This window comes from Elaeis guineensis, chromosome 13, assembly GCF_000442705.2.
Source record: "Elaeis guineensis isolate ETL-2024a chromosome 13, EG11, whole genome shotgun sequence".
NCBI lineage: Eukaryota > Viridiplantae > Streptophyta > Magnoliopsida > Arecales > Arecaceae > Elaeis > Elaeis guineensis.
In genome coordinates, this window is record NC_026005.2 from 73,439,082 (window position 1) to 73,454,758 (window position 15,677).

At 47.5% G+C, this 15,677-nt stretch overlaps 1 pseudogene; it reads left to right on the forward strand.

Annotated features, from left to right (window-relative positions):
- The first annotated feature begins 119 nt into the window (after positions 1-119).
- Positions 120-8,895, forward strand: LOC105056111 (uncharacterized; annotated as a pseudogene).
- Positions 8,896-15,677: the final 6,782 nt, after the last annotated feature.

The following is a 15,677-nucleotide window of genomic DNA, read 5'->3' on the forward strand; positions in this document are numbered from 1 at the left end:
TCTGTTAATCTTAAATAAAATTTAAGTGGCATGTAATAAAACTTTTATGACGTGATCAAAATGACTTTCAATAGACATTTGTACGATATTACTCAGAATAAAAGAGAAATTTATATGAAATGACCCAGGTGCCCCATCCTAGTTCCCATGGTTTCCGTAACGAAGCACTCACCACCCCGTCGTCCCCGCCATGCCTCTCCGATCTGGAACCCCTCCGCCGATTTGCCTACTCCCACCTCTGCCACACCACCGCCTCTTTCTCCCCCTCCCACAAACTTGACCAGGGCCGGTTTGGCGTCGTATTCCGCGCACATTGCCCTCCCCTCTGACCAGGAGATCACCGTTCTCCTTCCAGGGGAGCGGGGGTTCCAAAATGAGCTTGCCCTCGCCGACATGATGCTTGCCATCGGATCCTCCTTGGATTGCGGATGGATGGTGGCTCCCCTCGGCAACTGCAGCTTCGACGAGCAGCACCGTCGGCAGTGGCTGGAGGCGGAAGAGAAGGAGGCCTCAACTGGCCGCGTCGGGACAGGATAGAGGCTACTCCTAGTATGCGAGCTGATGCACAATGGGAGCCTCCAGCATCCTGCTTGACCGGCGGTGCCTAGAGCTCATGGGCTAGGGCCGCCAATTCTTGGTGGCGCTTGACATCGTCCGTGGCCTCCAATTCCTCCACTTCACGTGCAACCCCTTGGTCATCCATGGCAACATCAAGCCCAGCAACATTCTCCTCGATGCTTACCTCTCCATCAAGATCACCAACTTCAGCCTCACCCGCCTCAAGACCCCTGTCGCTGATGATCTTCCAGCCACCATCGCTGCCCGCACCTCCGATTTGGACAATAATGAGGTGGTTACTGAGATTGAGGCGAATAAGGTCGTGACTGGTGATTCCTGTTGCGGCCAATCATCTCGTCGTTCGATCGTCGGAGAACGTGCATCTGCAAAAACGAAAAGTCCATACTGACCGAAGGCAGCTCCGATGGGGATCCTCCGACGATCAAGTCAGAGAGGTAACTGGGCAACCGTGAAATGAAGACAGAGAGCTCGATCGAACGAGAGAGAGGGAGAGAGGAGCGAGTCTGTGGTTTCGAAGGCGAGAATGGAGGGGGAGCGGATCCCTTGTACTGTTGCCTTCTCCGATTTATATAGTGGAGCACAGTATGGCGCCGTCATTAATGGCGCAGACAAGTGAGGAACTGTCAACTCACTGTAGACTGTCAGAGTCGCCGTGAAAACGTCACGTTGCTGTGGGGCTGTCAAATCACCAGGGTTGACAATGCCCTAGGCGGGACAATGCCCCTAGGTGGCAGCGCCGCATGCTGCTGTCAGAACTGACGAGGTCTGGCAGTTGTACGGCGACCAGGGGAGTCGACCGACCCTAGGTCGGTAGCTAGACGAGTGGCGTCGGGCTCCTCCGTCGGTCGGCGAGTTTTATGTGAGTCGGCCATCAGACCTTCCGGCTCAGTCGGTCGGGAAGGGTGCGCCCGACATATCCTCAGTCGGTCGTAAGCCGATGATGGGCCGGTGATGGCGTCAGTCGGTCGGTCCGACTGTCAATCGGTCGGTCGGTCCCTCCGGCCGTAAGTCGGTCGGTCGGTCCCTCCGGCCGTAAGTCGGTCGGTCGGTCCCTCCGGCCATCGGTCGGTCGGTCGGTGGGTATTCCCCAACAGTTGCCCCCCTCCACTCCTAAGTCGGACGGTGAGCTGGCCGATGCTTTTATTTGGACAGCAACCCTGGGCGAACAGGAGTGGATTCGTCGTATGCCAGATTCCGACCGTACCGCGGGTTGATCCGATGTCAGGCGTCTCATAAATGCCAAGCGATTTGGACATCTAGTCGGTGTCAGAAGTCACGTCGGCGTCAGGTGTCAGACGTCACGTCTTGTCGTCGTCAGACGTTACGTCGGTGTCAGGGGATCGGGCGTCGGACGATACGGTGTCAGACGACTGGATATCCGGCGCCGATCGTGGGAGCGCGGGGCGCTGTCAGGCGTCCCATCGGGAACGCAAATCGGCGCGGGCGCATAAATGCGGAACCGCGTCTCCGCGTGCCGCGTGTTGAAGGTGGTTGGCCGGCGCCCCCCGCATTTAATATGGGCGGTGCGGCCGTCCCGGGACGGGGCGCGCCGAATCCTCAAGCCACCCGGAGGCCGCCACGTGTCGCACATCCACGGAGCTTCGGTCGGCGCGGAGTCATCTTGGCCGTCGGACGGGCCTATATATATAGGACCTCTCGGACCCAAGACCCCACTATCGCCACTTTGCTGCCGAAACTCTGTCCGGGCGATTTCTCAGTCGTCGCGGGCAGAGCTTTCTTGCTTCCAGAAGTGTTCCTCCGGTTCGTGGTCTCCCCTTCGTCCTCCTCTTCTTCTTCTTCGCCTCTGCTTCTTTCTTATTCGGTTCCGGTACAATGGCCAGGAATCCGACTCAGGGAGCTCGGTCGGGGAATCCGACTGATGACTCCCGGTCGACTCCGGAAGTTGAGGTTTCCTCGCTTTCGGGGCCGAATGTTGATCGGCTTCGGGAGCAGTATTGCATCCCGGAGCAGTTTCAACTGTCCGCCCCAGGGGCCAGCGGTCGGGTTAACAGCCCTCCGCCCGGCCAGCTGGCACTGTACGTCGAGGACCTTCGCGCGGGTCTTCGGCTCCCGATTCTGGAGTTCGTCCGGAATCTTCTGAACTATTACGGACTCTGTCCGGCGCAACTAGCGCCGAACTCCGTCCGTCTCATAATCAGTTTTGCGTTGTTGTGTCAGCTCTTGCTGACCAACCCTCACATTTCTCTCTTTCGGGCCTTCTTTGTGCTCTGACCCCACCCTAAAGCCCGAGGGTGGTGGCTCTTCAACCCCCGGAAGGGCCTTTCCTTTATCACTGGTCTTCCATCGTCCATCCATGGGTGGAAGAACCAGTTTTTCTTTGTTTCTTCTCCATCTTCCTGGGGCTTTCCTTCTCACTGGGGCGTGCCCCGAACTGAAGCCAATGACAACAGCCGGGTGGAAGCGGATGACCGGGAGGACTTCCACCGACTAAAAGATATGTCGGTCCCGAAGCAGAGGGAGCTTGTTACCGAACAAGCTCTCTATGACGCCGGCTTAAGCTTGGTCCCCCGACTAGGTATCGCCCGATCTCCCGATCTCCTTTTCATCCGGCCCTTAGTCCGATTCTTTAATTAACACCTTTGTCGGTATCGCAGGGACACCTCCAAGAATGCGGCCGACAGATGCTGAGATTCGGCAATTCGCGACAAGGAAGAGGCCAGCATCGAGGGCCGGTCCTTCACGCCCTCCGAAGAGGCCTGCTCCAGCGGCGTCGATCGTCGAAGCATCGATGACCGATCAGTCAGAGCCCGTCATCGCGCTCGCGGCTCCGGCGGCGCGTACGGAGGAGAGGCCGGTGGAAGAAGCGGCCGAAGGAACGTCGGCGGCATCACCAGAGGCGGCGGAGCCGGATGTCGTTCGGGAAACCGAACATCATCCGGCGGCGTCCGTGGCCGCAGCGGGGGGTGCTGGTTCTACTTCGAGCATCCCCTCGCTGCCGGTTCCGTCGGTCGGGGCGGCCGATCGAGGGAAAGCCCCGATGGACCCCGCGGACGAAACAAGGTCGGGGAGCCGATCTGTGCCGCCCAGCGCACAGTTCCCCGAAGGGGCGTCGGCGTTGGCCGACCACAACCTGGCGAGGAGGTTGTGCCAGGGGATCCTACTCCCGGCCGACGTGGAGTCACTGAGGTCTCGACAAGTGACCGAGATGCTGTCCAGGTTCTACCTGACCATGGTCGAGGTAAGTTTTGTATCACCTTCTTTTTCCTTAGAAAAAATTTTTTCCATTATGTGACCCTGACGAAGCATTTGCAACGGCAGTTGATCTACACAATGTCGGAGCTCGAGGCCGGATACCGAAGGTTTGGTAACGTCCGGGCGACATGGAAGGAGAGGTCGGCGGCGGCCGAAGCCGAGAAGGCAATGTTGGTCGACCATCTTCAGCAGTCGGCCGACCGGGAGGCCAAGTTAGTAGACGAGGTCTCCCGGCTTGGGTTCGAGCTAAGGTCGGCCAAAAAGGAGGCCAGACACAAGGGCCGGGCCGTGCGTCGTCTTCGGCACGAACGGGACGGCGTTGCCGCCGAACTCCAAGGCGAGCGCGAGCAGCTCCGGGTGAGCCTGGAGAAGCTCGCCAAGGCTGAGGAGGAGCTTTCGATCGCCCAGGCCGACGCCGACATAGTAAAGGCGGAGGCGGAGTCGGCGAAGGACTCGCTCGGCTGGGCGGAAGAAGAGGCAAGGTCGGCGAAGGAGTCGGCCGACCGGACGGTGGAAGACTTCTGGGCCTCCGACCAGTATCGGGAGGAGATGCTCGAGTCGGGCTTCGCCTCGTATCGTGTGGGGTACGAGGACGGTCGGGACGCGGTCCGGGCCTTGTACCCGAAGCTGGACCTCAGCAGCATCGTCCCACCGGGGGCCGAGGAGGAAGCCACCGAGGAGATGGCTGACCAGCCATCGGGAGGCGTCGTCGCTGCGGAGGAAGCCGTCCTGGAGCAAGCGGCACCGACGGCCAATCCCCCGCCGACCGAAGGACCAGCTTCAGCCATCGACCCTGCTCCGATCGTAGCCGACACACCAGTCATCCCCGATCTTCCGTCGGTCGAGGAGATCGACTCAGAAGGGTGACCGGGCCTTGCCGACTTTCCTTTGCTTCTTCTATTTTTTCGAGATATTTGTATTCGGGCTTCGACCTGACTTTGTACACTTTCTTTCAACTTTGAATGAAAACTTCTTCCATTTTTTCTTTGTCTATTTCTTTCAAATGTGTAGTTGAATGCTTTAGTGAGTCACTAACTTATGTAAGTCGCTAACTCACATAAGTCGGTAAGACGTTCGGCAACTCGTGCCGCTACGAAGGAGGGGTAAGTCCCGACTTTGGATCGGCTTCTGATAGTCAAGGTCGTCAGTCGGGCGCGTCTGTTGAGTCGGGAGCCGACTGAACCTGGCAAAGGTTCGGTAGTCGGGCTTCCACTGACGCGTTCAGTCGAATGTCGTCCGACGCAGTGTCGGGGGGACGACAATAAGTCGGATCCCGATACTCTTGCGTCGGGTATTCATTCTGTGTCTTTCGATATACGGTGGTAAGCCGAATATCGTCCGGCCGGCCGTGGCTCGGTCGGCAAGTCGTGGATGCGACTAAGGTCGCGTTGTGCGATAGACGGTGGTAAGCCGAATATCCTTCAACCGGCCATAGCCTGGTCGGGAGTCGCGACGTCAGTCGCGTAGGCTTTTCGTCTCTCTTTGGTCGGGGCCCGATCGGCTTGTTAGCTGACGGTTTGGCCCGGAAGTTCGACCGTAGAAGGAGTGTCAACTCCCGTCAATGTAGACGCGTCGGTCCTCTTAAGAGTCCGATGTGTCGTCGAAGGTCGAAGGAGTGTAACTCCCGTCCATATGGGTGCATCGGTCCTTGTAAGGGTCCGATGTATCGTCGATCGTCGAAGGAGTGTCAACTCCCGTCCATAAGGATGCATCGGTCCTTGTAAGGGTCCGATGTATCGTCGATTGTCGAAGGAGCGTCAACTCCCATCCATAAGGGTGCATCGGTCCTTGTAAGGGTCCGATGTATCGTCGATCGTCGAAAGAGCGTCAACTCCCGTCCATAAGGGTGCATCGGTCCTTGTAAGGGTCCGATGTATCGTCGATCGTCGAAGGAGTGTCAACTCCCGTCCATAAGGGTGGCGTTGTAGGCCGAAGGAACTTGGACGACCGCGAAAGTTAGGTGGACCGTGCTCTGCCGTGGTTCGGTGCCGGCCGTCACGGGCAGGGTAATTTCTCCCTCTGTCGTGACAGCGTCTCCGACAAAGCCGATCAAGGGCATGGAGACCCTCTTAAGTCGGTCAGTTGACAGTTGCATCCGGAAGAAGGTCGAGTAAAACAAAATATTTGTCGAACTTCCATTATCAACAAAAATTCGTTTTACATCATAATTTGCTATTGTCGCCGACACAACAACAGTATAGTCATGGGGAGTTTGGATGCCCCGAACGTCGTCCTCCGTAAAGGTGATTACGTCGTCCGGGCACGGCTTTTTCGTCGGCTCCCCTCCCGCAGATGTCCCCGGGCCCAGCCGCTTGGAGATCATGTTGATGACTCCGGTCGTCGGCTGATTGTTCGCCGCTTCTTCAGTCGGCTGGGGTCGTCGATCGGCAACTGGTTGGGTCGGCGGACCCTTCCGAAATTTGCCGAGATACCCCCGGCGGATGAGAGCTTTGATCTCATCCTTCAGCTGGATGCACTGCTCGGTGTTGTGGCCATGGCCTCGGTGAAATCGACAGTACTTCCGTCGGTCGAGGCCTTTTGCCTTCAAAGGCGGAGGCCGTCGCAGGTATTCTTCCCCCTCGATCTCCATTAGAATCTGTACACGAGGAGCGGAGAGAGGAGTGTAGGAGTCATACCTGGGGCGTGCCGGCCTCAGAGTTTGTTGCCGGGGTGATTTTTGGGTTCGTCGGGGTGGGGAGACCCGACTATCGGTCGGGGGCCTGCTGGGTTCGGCGGGCTCCCGACCTTTCCTCCGCTTCTCTTTCGGGCCTCTGGGCTCGGCCAAGCGTCGGTCGGACGCTCCTTCGTCCGTGCGTATGTACTTGTATGCGCGCTCCAGTAGCTCGGCATACATCCGGGGGAGGGTCTTGTCCAAAGAGTAAGTGAATCGGGACGCCCTCAGGCCCCGTTTCATGGCTGAGATAGCCATGTCTTCGTTGAGGTCCCGGACCTCAAGCGTGGCCGTGTTGAATCGCGCCACGAAGTGTCGGAGCATCTCATTTTCCTCTTGTTTGAGGGAGAAAAGGCTGTCCGACGTTCGCGGTGGCTTTCGACTGGTGCTGAAGTGGGCCACGAACGAGTGCTCGAGCTGCCCGAAGGAGTGGATACTTTCCAATCGAAGACCGGAGTACCAGGCCCTGACAGCCTTGCAGAGTGTGGCGGGGAAGCCGATGCAAAAAAGAGCGTCGGTTGCCCCTTGAATCGTCATGAGAGCTTTATAGCTCTCGAGGTGGTCGACTGGGTCGGTGGAGCCGTCGTATGGCTCCACGTGCGGCATCTTGAACCGACTGAGAATCGGTTCGTCGAGGACCAGTCGGGAGAGAGGTTGGGCGGTCTGGAAGTCGACGTCGTTCAAGGACTTCTGGCCGTCCATCTGCAACTGCGCGAGTCGGCGGTCGATTTCCTCGAACCGGCACTCTTAGTCGTCCGCTCGTCGATGCTGGGAGACCCCAGGAGTGGAGTCTCCAGAAGATTCCGAAAGGGAGGCCGACGGCGTGCGCGGTCGTTTCTCCTTCCTTGCCCGTTCCAACGGGGAAAGAGAGGGCTGTTGGGACCGTCGGTCATCACGCCAGGGCCGCTCCTCCCCTTCTCCGCGGGAGCGCTGTTGAGGGCGCTCGTGCGGAGGCGACAGGGATCGGCGCGGTCGTCGGCGGCTGCTCCTGGAGGGCATCGGACGGGCCGCTGGTTGTTGCTGGAGGCCCTTGACTGCGTCCGTCAGTACAGTCATCTGCCGTACGATGGCCGCGATCTGCGCCTCCGTGGTCACCGTGGGGTGTGGAGAGCTGGGCTCCACCGCCGGCGATGGCGGGGAGGCCTCTTCCCGGCGGGAAGAGCGCCTCGCCGATCCGGTGATCCTCGATCGTTGGGCTCTTGTTTTTGTCATTCTGTCCCCCTACCTGGCGCGTCAATCTGTTGCGGCCAATCGCCTCGTCGTCCGATCGCCGGGGAACGTGCACCTGCAAAAATGAGAAATCCACACTGACCGAAGGCGGCTCCGGCGGGGACCCTCCGACGGTCAAGTCAGAGAGGTGACTGGGAAACAGTGAAATGAAGACAGAGAGCTCGATCGAGCGAGAGAGAGGGAGAGAGGAGCGAGCCTGTGGTTTCGAAGGCGAGAATGGAGGGGGAGCGGAACCCTTGCACTGTTGCCTTCCCCGATTTATATAGTGGAGCACGGTATGACGCCGTCATTAATGGCGCAGACAAGTGAGGAACTGTCAACTCACTGTAGACTGTCAGAGTCGCCGTGAAAACGTCACGTCGCCGTGGGGCTGTCAAATCACCAGAGTTGACAATGCCCTAGGCGGGACAATGCCCCTAAGTGGCAGCGCCGCATGCTGCTGTCAGAACTGACGAGGTCTGACGGTTGTACGGCGACCAGGGGAGTCGACCGACCCTAGGTCGGTAGCCAGCCGAGTGGCGTCGGGCTCCTCCGTCGGTCGGCGAGTTTTATGTGAGTCGGCCATCAGACCTCCCGGTTCAGTCGATCGGAAAGGGTGCGCCCGACATATCCTCAGTCGGTCGTAAGCCGATGATGGGCCGGTGATGGCGTCAGTCGGTCGGTCCGACTGTCAATCGGTCGGTCGGTCCCTCCGGCCGTAAGTCGGTCGGTCGGTCCCTCCGGCCATCGGTCGGTCGGTCGGTGGGTATTCTCCAACAATTCCAAATCTTTTCTGAATGATAAGGAGTCGTCAGCGGTGAGAGGAGGAAAAGATGATGCTTCAATCATGGGAGAGATGGCCGAAAGCACCATGATAACCACCGGGTTTTAGGAGTCAATTGGATGTGGAGGGTTAGCAATTAATGGTGGTGGAAATGGTGTAATAGCTCTAAGAAATCCCTAGAGGAAGATGAGGGATTTACCACAACATCATCGGTGGAGACTGTAGTGGATTTGGAAGTAGCATCCACTTCAATGACGGGAGGGGGATTCGATAGGGTGAGTGTGGATGGTGGGAAGGCCACTGCAGCCTTCGGTAGTCAGAGAGGTGGCGGAAGAAGAGCGGGGTGAGCAAAGACTTGTGGTGGTAATAGGATGCTGGTGGGGCAGCAAATTCCGAGTCTAGGGGCGGTGTCAAGGACTATGTGATCGTATTCACCTGAAAATCAAATAGGAGAGGCCTAAGAGTGTTTGCATTGTAGCTTTATCTGCCTCTGCAGAAGGCTACTTACCATCGGTGAACAAAAAGGTTGAGATGGCTTTTTTTTTCACTAATTTATAATAAAAAATAATTTGATTATTTAATATTTTTGAAATGATTTGAACAATGTTGTTATATCTCAAAGATGAAGGATGAAGGGTAGGTTTTGAAAATTATTGAATATAAATATAATAAATATAAATCTCAAAAAAAAATTTGTAATTTATTTTTATTTTTTTTAAGTTGTACAAGTTTTTTCAACCGAAAATTTTTAAAAAAATTGATTATGAAAGTAAATATTATTTTGAAAAAACAATGTACATCAAATAATCATCATCATTTATATTATATCAAGCCACTGTACTACCAAAAAATTGGTCATAATAGCCATTATCTTTTCTTTAATTATGTAGGAAGGCTTAAAATTAATATAAATCTATTTAGATATTTCTATGTGATTGAACTGAAAATTTTGTGGGAATCGAACTTATTAATCTATTTAGCTTGTATTTTCTAAAAATCTATTGAAACCTAAATCAAATCCTAATATTTAGAGGTCTTTTTCCTCGGGCAGACAAAGTTTACTTGATACAGGGCCATGCTTAAATAGATGGCTTAATTTATAAATTTTATAAAATTTTTAGTCCAAACTTATATAAATAGCCAAATAGATTCTAAAAATTATGTTAGGACTATGTTGCAAGTTGTCGTATTTAGGCCATATATATCTCACCCATGAGATGTGGCCAGAAAACTCGTGGTCCCAGATGTAGTGACTAATTATTACATACGATGAGAATACTAATAAAAAATATTTATATATTAAAGCTGTTATTATTTAAATTATTTTTAATTAACATAATAAGTTAATTTTAGAGATATTATTTTATTGATGATTTATGGACATATCAAAGAAGCAATGTTATTTTACATAAAATATAGTGCTGTGGTATAGAGAGAACTTCTTTAATCCCACATCAGTTATAAGTCAAGAAGAAATATGACTTATATGGACTGGAACCTTTTTTTCCAACATGAGACGTCTTTTAAAGGACAAAATTGTGAGACTCTAAATGATCAAAGCCCATTGAAATTAAAAGTCTATTGAAGCTTAAGACTCACTGAAACCTAAAAATGATTATGAGTCAAAATGAACAATACCTCAAATATGCGGAAGTGGAGGCATAAGCCAATTATCTGAACCATTCGATCCCTTAACTCATGATCACAACATTGGTGCCGTCTCTGAGAATGCCTTCTATCCACACATACTCTCTCTTGACTGGAGAGTTGTGTTGTGATGTAGAGAGGGCTTCTTTATGACCCATGACCACAATATTGACGTCGTCTCTGAGAATATCTTCTATCCATACATACTCTCTCTTAACTAGAGAGTTGTGTTGTGATGTAGAGAGAGCTTCTTTAATCTCATATCGATTATGAGTCACGTATGGAGCAGCCTGTAGCCCTCCATTGAGTAGCCAACCACTGCATGCCACATGGAGAATAGTCTTTTGATATGAATTGTGCATTCTTAACTGGTTTATATTATTTTATTATGAAATTCGTGAGATCCGTCTCTAGTTTGGAAAAGCATTATTCTTATTGCATAAAAAATTCACAATTTAGTACTGAATCAAGGAGGTAATGGCTATCGATTTCTCTATAAGTGATGGTTTTAGAGGAGGCGCATTATTGGAAGAAAATAGTAGAATTGCAGGTTTAAATGTTTATTGTTTCTTTCAGTGGATGCTTTTTCTACGATATTTCCAAATCTATCAACTGTTTATTAAAATATAAAATATTCCCAAATTCATATTTAAATTTGGAATCTCTTTAGTTTTATTCAAACCTGGTAATGCTTGACTAGAACTGCAATGCAACCCTACCCAATTCCGATATTGCATATTTTGGCTTTTTCTCAAGTAATACTTGATCTTGACCAAACATGAATAGAATATTGAATCTAATTTTGTTTTCATAAGCTCAACCCCTGCCAACCTATCATTCAATGGGTTAAGCCTGGACCCAAAATGATCAAGAATGTAATCGTATTGGATCCAAGTGGAGCATGCTCAGATTTGGACTTGATTGTATCTCTACATGCATGGTCGATGCTTCTCATGCTCTTCGTCAATTATTTAACATGATATGTTCATTCAAAAATATAAGTCCATAAAATCTACATGTCTAATGAACATAAATATGGCAAAACCCATGTAACAGTAAATTGTTTAATAAATTAAAATTTTAATATTCTTTAACTCTGTATGTCCTATGCATGCGCCAAGTGATAACTTTTACACTGAGAGCTCAAGCCATTCCTTCATTTTCCTCGTGTCATTGTTCTTGCATTATCTGGTTGAGCATGCCAAAGTGATGGAAATGGATCGGGTGGATCTCGCATGCCTTTTTTTAATTGTAGATTGTTATAATTGTTGGAATTGGATATTATTCTCTCATAGTAATGACACAGTTTCTTTTCCTTTTTTTTTTTTAGGTAAAAGTGATGAAACAAATTGATCGAAGATTATTGTTATTGTGATAACCCGGTCCAATGGGCCCAAAACCAGCCACAGAGCCCAAATAAAAAATAAAAAAAAAAACAAACAAAAGAAAACAGGAGAGAAGACTCCTTCGGGAGTCTTCTTCCTCCTCTCATCGGCTCCCAATCGGAGTCGGAAAGAGCCCCCCTCTGGCTCTATTTAAAGAGGAGAACCCTCCTCTCTCTTTCTCACCAAAGACTCGAAACCCAGTCGGCGACAATCGCCGGAAAATCACCATGGAGACCCAACCTGTGCCCGTCCAAATTTCTTGCCGAAAAACCTCACCGGCGTCGAAGGTAAGCTCCGACCCTCCTTCTTCTCTTCCTTCCCCTCCTTCCCATAGCTTCATGACTCCTCGCAGGCCATCGGGATCACCAGAAAACCCATGAAACATGAAACCCCTGTTTAGCCGAAACTTTTTCCTCTCTTTTTCGATCACCAGCGTCGCTGGTTGCGGCGTCTCATCCCCGAGACCGGACCCTCATCTCTCTCTCTCTTTCCTTGAGCGTTTGGCCACCGGCGACCGGTTAATGGTCGGAAATCATGAAGAAAGGGGACGGATCTCCTGTTTTTCGAAAAAAAAAAAAAGCCTGCCGGCCGAATCCCATCGCCGACCGGATTCGCATGGTCGGCCGTCATTGCCGGACCTCTGGCCAAGCCGCCACCCCATTGGAGCCCGAGCCACCGAGGGGGGGACCTCACGGTCTTCCCCTGTTTCAGCCAAGGGAGGCCGGGGGAAGAAAAGAAAAAAAGAAGGAAGAGGAAGAAGAAAAGAAAAGAAAAGAAAAAGGAAAAAAAGAAGGAAGAGGAAGAAGAAAAGAAAAGAAAAGAAAAAGGAAAAAAAGAAAAAGAAAAAAAAAAAGAAAAAGAAAAAGAAAAGAAAAGAAAATACAAAATAGAAAAATAGAAAAAATAAAAAAAATAATAAAATAAGAGAAAAAAAATTTCCTCTCTCTCCTCTTTCTCCCTCTTTCTCTCTCTTCTCTCTCTTTCTCTCTCTATTTTCTCTCTCTAAAAAGAAAAAGAAAAAAAAAGAAAAATAAAATAATAATAAATACATGTGAGAGAAAGTTTCTCCCATCTCTCTCTTAAGTCTTTCTCTCTCTAGAATTGGACTTTTTCTCTCCATTTTTTCTCTCTAGATTTTCTTTCTATTTTCTCTCTCTAGACCATTTTATCTCTTTTTATGGATTTTATCTCTCTAGGATCATTCTCTCTCTCTGATTACATCATAGATCCTAGGATAAACTTGAAATGAAAATATGATGACCTGAAATTGCTCGTGCAGAATTGGATCCCGATCCGATCCTTATTCGAAATTGATAACATCGATCATGGTTAATCCATATTAAGTCACCCTAATATGACCTCTGATGATCTCAATCATGATTGCCACTTTTGAAGGATACGAAGATTCTCTCTCCACTTTCTCTCTCTACTTTCTCTCTCATGACCAACTTTCTCTCCCTAAGAAGGTCTATGAATCCTGTACCGAGTCATGCCTTCATCTTTTAGGAGTTCATATTGACTCTAACAAGATGATCCGAAGTTGCTTTGATATCCGTACTGTATGTCAACCTCATTTGATCATATCAAAGATCTTTCAAATTCATTATTAAAGAATCCTATTGATTGATCTTGATCTTAATTCGATCTGTGCTTCACGATTTCTTGATCAAGTCACTCAGATCAGAGACTCTGAATTGCTCTGATATCTGGATGGTCCGATACATCCGGACAACGGTCATCTTTCCTTATGATTTAATTTTATTATATTTATGAAATAGAAATTGATGATGATTTGATATTTTTAAATAGGATTAGCTGATTCTTCTAATGAAGTCTGAAGATCTAAGATGAACGAGATAAGTAGATCTTATGCTCCTTATTTATTTTTAAATGATCATATTTTTATGCAAAGAATTGCTATTGATGAAATCATAATTTTTTATAAAATAAGGATCGATATATGTGATATGAAAAAGCATGTTTTATTATGAGCATTGATTTCATGAATATGTCTTATGAAAATAGAATGATTATGAAGCATGAATTTCATTATTTTTCTATCTATGTATATGTATGCTTTAAGAAAAAGATATAATGATTTCAAAGGCTCTCAGATGGCTATGAATGAATCCCTTCGGGAAGGTCGACATCCGGAGCTAGCATCCACATGAAACATGGCCCTACCAGCGGGTATAAAGTTGGCACATGAATTAAGAACTCCGTCGATTAAGAAACATGGCCCTGTCACAGGTATAATAGTGACCTTAGCACGAATATCTGTGAGCAATATTTTGAAACATGACATGAATACATGATGAAAATGATTTACGAGTCATGATTGTGAAATATACATGATTTATGCATGCATGATGAGTTTATAACTTATTTTGTTATATGCTCTATAAAATACTTTATTTTGTATTACCTGTTATTTTTTAAATATTGCATTATCATGAAAAATTTATGTTTGATCCGATAAGGAAGTGCAAGTTCTACTTACTGGGCTAATGTAGCTCATATTCTTTTTGTTTTCTTTTTGTTTGAACAGAAATAAGGTTAGGATCGGCACAAGGAATCCAAGCTTGAAGATCGGCATAGCAAGCTTGAAAATTTGGCAGCCAAAGTTTAATTTATTTTAAAATCATGAATTTGTAGTTATTTATGAATGTTGAGATTCGGGTTGGTACTTGCTTTTGGATTTAGATGCTCTGAATCAATATTGGTTCGATTATTTGATGAATAATAGAATTGAATCTTTTTATTTGACAGATTTTAGATGATTATGATGGATTGACTTCGTGTTATCGTGAGCTCCATCCCTCGGTAGCATGGCCGTGTTATGTCCCGGATTTGGGACGTGATATTTTATGGTATCAGAGCTTAGGTTATAATCATTGGGGATTATGATATAAATGATATAAATGAATAGGATATGATAGAATAATATCAGAGCTTAGGTTTAAGATCATTAAGATTATAAAGTGATATCAAAATTTTATGTATGATCAATAGGATGTGATCGAGTGGAGTATAATGGATAATATCAAGAGCTTAAGATTATGATCATTAAGGACGTGATAGAATGATATAAAGTTTAGATTATGATCACTAGAGAATATGACTTAAGTGATATTTGAACTTAAGGTTATTATTATTCGGGATTGTGACTTTAGTGATATTTGAACTTGAGGCTAAGATCATGAGGAACATGATAGATATAAAAGAAAGGATTCAATAATTTGATTTTGAATCAATAGGTATTATGATGAAATTTATGCATAAGTGGTATATGATGTCTATAATAGAATTGACGAGTTATATCTTAGATTTCAATTAGCAAGGTTGACCTGAGTACGAGAAGTGTTGATCTTAGAATGAAGTGGGAGGTATGGATATATTATGTTAGGTATATTTGATGACATTGAAATGCTAAACCTATACGGATAAAGGACATGATAACTTTACTGATTTTGATGTTAATTTCTGTGCAAAGAAAAGTTGGTTTGAAAGTTGTCTAAATGATTGTAAGATAAATCGAAAGTTAACTCAAATTAATTCTAGACATATTAGATTCTTGAGGAGTGGTGAAGCTTATGTAATAAGTTCAAACATAGAAGATGGATGAAGATTTAATTTTGATGTGCTATGCCTAAGAGATAGTAATGACAAGAAAACCTTAAATTTTATCCTAAATTTTATATGAAATCTGAAAGTTGGATCTATCTTTGATTAATTTAATATACAAAGATATTTTTATTTTTGATAAATTTAGATAATTTGGTAAGTTGAGATCAGAGTGCGCAGCAAAAGCGTGATGGTTTGAATTGATTAGAAATATTAATCCTTTAAATCAAAAGATATTATGAAATATGTTAGTTGAAAATAAGGAAAGATTTTACTGATAATAGATGGATGCTAGAGAGAAAATCTATCTGATCAAGGAAAGACTCAAAGCAGCACAGGATAGACAGAAGAGTTGGACAGATAGAAAAAGAAGAAAATTGAAATTTTACTTTGGTGATCATAATTTTCTAAAAGTATCACCTACAAAAAGTGTCATGAGATTTGGGAGACATGGCAAGCTGAGTCCACGATTTATTAGACATTTTGAAATTTTGAGCCGAGTAGGAGATGTTGCTTACGAACTAGCTTTACCACTAGAATTATCTAAAGTGCACAATGTCTTTCA